The sequence below is a fragment of the Berghia stephanieae genome, chromosome 4 (assembly GCF_034508935.2).
Source record: "Berghia stephanieae isolate SIO BIC M18660-M18661 chromosome 4, UCSD_Bste_1.3, whole genome shotgun sequence".
NCBI classification, from domain to species: domain Eukaryota; kingdom Metazoa; phylum Mollusca; class Gastropoda; order Nudibranchia; family Aeolidiidae; genus Berghia; species Berghia stephanieae.
Window position 1 is genome coordinate 33,647,279 of NC_088363.1, and position 3,835 is coordinate 33,651,113.

Here is a 3,835-nt window from a genome sequence, read left to right on the forward strand (position 1 = left end):
TATCGCACACAAAAAAAAAAAATTGTTGTGGATGAGAGTAATAAATACTATTGCACACTTATATAGGGCCAAAAGCCAATGGAATATGAGCTCTAGGCGCTTAGTACCTACCAACCTATGCTGAAAAAAAATAAAATAGGAGTCAAACTAAAAAAAAAAAAAAAAGAGTTTGGGGAAAAAATAGGGGTACACCTAAATTTTATTTCAAAGACTAGTTACACGGAAAGGGTAGGGTACTGCTGCAGTAGACTGTAGATGTAACTTATGAGCCGTGGATGGTTGAAGATTAGTGAATGGGCCAGGGTAAGATGATAGAATACGTTGATTATTTCATTTTATCCAGTTTGCAAGAACATTGGAGTTTGAAAAATTATGATGTCAACAAGGTCGAATGAATATGAGATTGGCAAACTACTTTTAGAGGAGAATTTAATACACTTTATAACTGATAAATATACACCCTATTTATAGTACCGTTCACATCTTTGAACCATTAACATGAATATTTCACAGACAGATGCTTTGATGTAGCATCTTTGGCCATTTTCAACTGGTCAGCAGTCACATTCTATTTCATAACACTTCTTTTTCTGATTGCTGAACTGCACTTTTTGAATAATCAAATTTGACAGAACGGTTTTTGACATAAAGGATCTGAACTCAGTCTTGCATCTTCTAACAAGACTGAAAATACGTTCACAGTCAACATTGCTGTGGGAAACAACTAACAGTCCAAGAATAATTTCACTCAGGCCTTTGTATGTCTGAGCTCCTTACACGTTTTTTCAGCTGACCTACTAATGTCCAAACTCTATCAACTCTGTCACACTTAAATATTTCAGGGGTAAGCACATCCGCCTTATATCTGAGAAACTGATCCTAAATGTTTTCAAAGAGATCCCTTGTCTCAAAACAGAAGGAAAAAGCTTTTATTAGAGCATTCAATGGGAAAAATTCAAAGGTAGCACGTTTATCTGGCGATGAAATCTTTAACAGCCCTACCTATCACTATGTCTTGCCTGTGCTTCTGCAATTTTCTGTCATGAAAATCTAACTTCAGAACTGATTCACATTCAGTAATGGCTTTTGCTGTCAAAAACGAATTGCAAGATTGGTCACCAAATCAATCAATTTTTCTTGCACGGTATGAATTAAGGGCTCTTCTTTCGGGAGAAAAGTTTTTACACTGACAAAGTATGGCAATGTATGAGATAGAAAGAGGCAATAGGCCTTGCTTAAAGGATTTCTGAAAAATATTTGAAAACGTTTTACTCTGTCACACTTGCCTGAGTGATCCAAAAAATATTTGGTAAGAGCATCAAACTGAGTGACCAGTCTATCACACATTTCAATAGAGAGAGCCATCTTTCTCACCACATCAACCGTCTCCCTGCACAAAGAAATGAACTCCTTTTCCCGTTTAGTACTTTTATCAAAATGATAAAATATGTCCACCAACACTTGATCCATGTCAAGTTCTTTGGCTCCTGACTTTGCAGCTAGATGCAGCAAATGGCAAGGACACCCTTACATTTTTACGTCCGAATGTTTCTCACGGTTGAAATATATTACTCCTTTATTCTTGCCAACCATGACGTTTGCATTATCACATCCAAATGACAAATAGTTCTCCATCTTAATTCATCTGGAGGTAAGTTCCTGATCTAATAACTGAAAAATGTGTTCCCCAGTCGAGGTTTTATTACATGGGGCAAGGGTCAAAAGTTCGGTTACTATCTCACCTATCTCTTTGTTATACCAACAAATGACAACTGGGTAGAGGGTCTCAGAACCGTTATCGTTGCTTCAATCTGTAGCAACAAAACAATGGTTGAGAGGACATGGAGTTTGCAATAGAAGATGAAATTTCCTCCTCAAACGCATTAGAAATGGCAGTTGTTTTGGTACGTCCAGATCTGTACGAAGCGGCTATTTTCGATTTTGGAAATACACGCCTAAACAGGTGACCGAGGTGGTCAGCGGCAGAAAGAGGGACGTTATGTTCCACAAGGAACTTTAAAACTTAACTTTCAGCAAGAATTACACTTGAATTAGAATTTTCACATTTAGCACTACCAAAGGTCTTTAGTTGTTTTTTTTTTCTTCTGTTCAACCAGTTCAGTAGCCCATTTGTGCATTTTAACAGCGAGATGTTTCTCAATATCGTTAGCACCACCATGACCTATCTTCTAACAGAATGGCACACATCATCTTCACCGTCTTCACCGAAAAGCAAAATAAATGGCCAACGCTGGGTATATTCAGGTATATATTTTTGACAGTGTAACTTAAGTATCTCTTTCATGCGAAACACATGCTTCACCCTCATGTTGAATTTCGGAATTTGTTTCTATCACTTTCTCAACTTCATTAGCTTTCGTCACATTACTTTCTCCGGTGGCTGTTCCACTGGCACATTCAGTCTCATTCCGTGGCCTCTTACGAATAAAACGATCCATTTTCGATAGAGAAATTCACAGGTCACTTTCTTTTAAAGTAAACACAATCTAGTAAGACGAAGAAAATCTGTCATTACAAATCACTTCCATTCGACGGACGATAAAAGACGCAAATGTGGACAGGATCACCGAATCGTCAGGTGATGTGGAAAAAGAATCGAACTGGAGATCCAGCGAATAGCTATATCATCGTCATCATGGTCTTTTTCACCCTGGATCGGGTATAGGCCACAGACAAACAGTTTCCATCCCTCTCTAACTTTAACTTTAAAAAATCTCATTACATGTCTTATCACTTCTCTATATATCAGCTTCGTTAACTCTTCTCCACGTTCCCCGTGGCCTTCCCCTTGATCTTCTGTCCTGGGAGTTCCAGTCCAATACTTTCTTTGTTACAGTGGAGTAATTCTTTCTCATGGTGTATTCAATCCACCTCCATCGCATTCTTCCTACTTCCTCTCCCGCTGGTTTCTGATGTGTTCTTTTCCATACTTCTTCGTTCTTAACCTGTCCATCCATTTTATTCTAAGTAACTTTCGCATGCACCTGTTTACGAAAATCTGAATCCTCCTTATGCATGCCTGCGGTGCATTCCAAGTTTCACATCCATACTGTCGGACTGACTTCACGTTTGAGTTGAAAATTCTTAGCTTTAGTCGAAGGGAGATATCTTAAGTTCTCCAAACTTTGTTCAAAGATGTGATTACAGCCGGTGCCTTTCCTATCCGTCTTTCACCTCAGAACAGAAACGGTGAGAGGAAGCATCCCTGCTTGACACCAACCTTAATTTCAAAGCTGTCAGTAAGCTGATCTTCATGTACAACCCTGCAACGTGTTCCTTCATACATTTCCTTGATGAGGTTTGACCAACTTCTCATGGATTCCATAATGTGTCAGAATTTTCCATAATGTTGCTCTATCAACACTGTCGAATGCCTTCTCGTAATCCAGAAAGTTGACAATAAATGGAGAGTTTCCATTCTATAGACTGTTCCACTATGACTTGCAGAGAGGCAATCTGATCGGTGGTTGAACGGGCTTTCCAAAAACCTGCCTGTTCGTCCCGTAGTTTAGAATATGTTGCATTCTTAAGCTTGATAAGATGCCCTTCTTTCCAACCCTTTGGAAATATTCCGTCATTCTATATTCCCCAATAAAAGTGGGTGAAGGGCCTCAGCATTTCTTTCAGCATCCACCTTTAGAGCCTCCGGTGGAATCTGGTCTGGTCCAGCAGCTTTCCCCCTTTTTATCTTGTTAATAGCACACAAAATTTCTGCTATCGATGGTGGATCACAGCTAATTGGTAGCTTTTTCCTTGCAGGCAAAAATTCCGGTGGATTGTCTGGTGGTGAGCTGTTCAGAAGGCAGTTGAAATG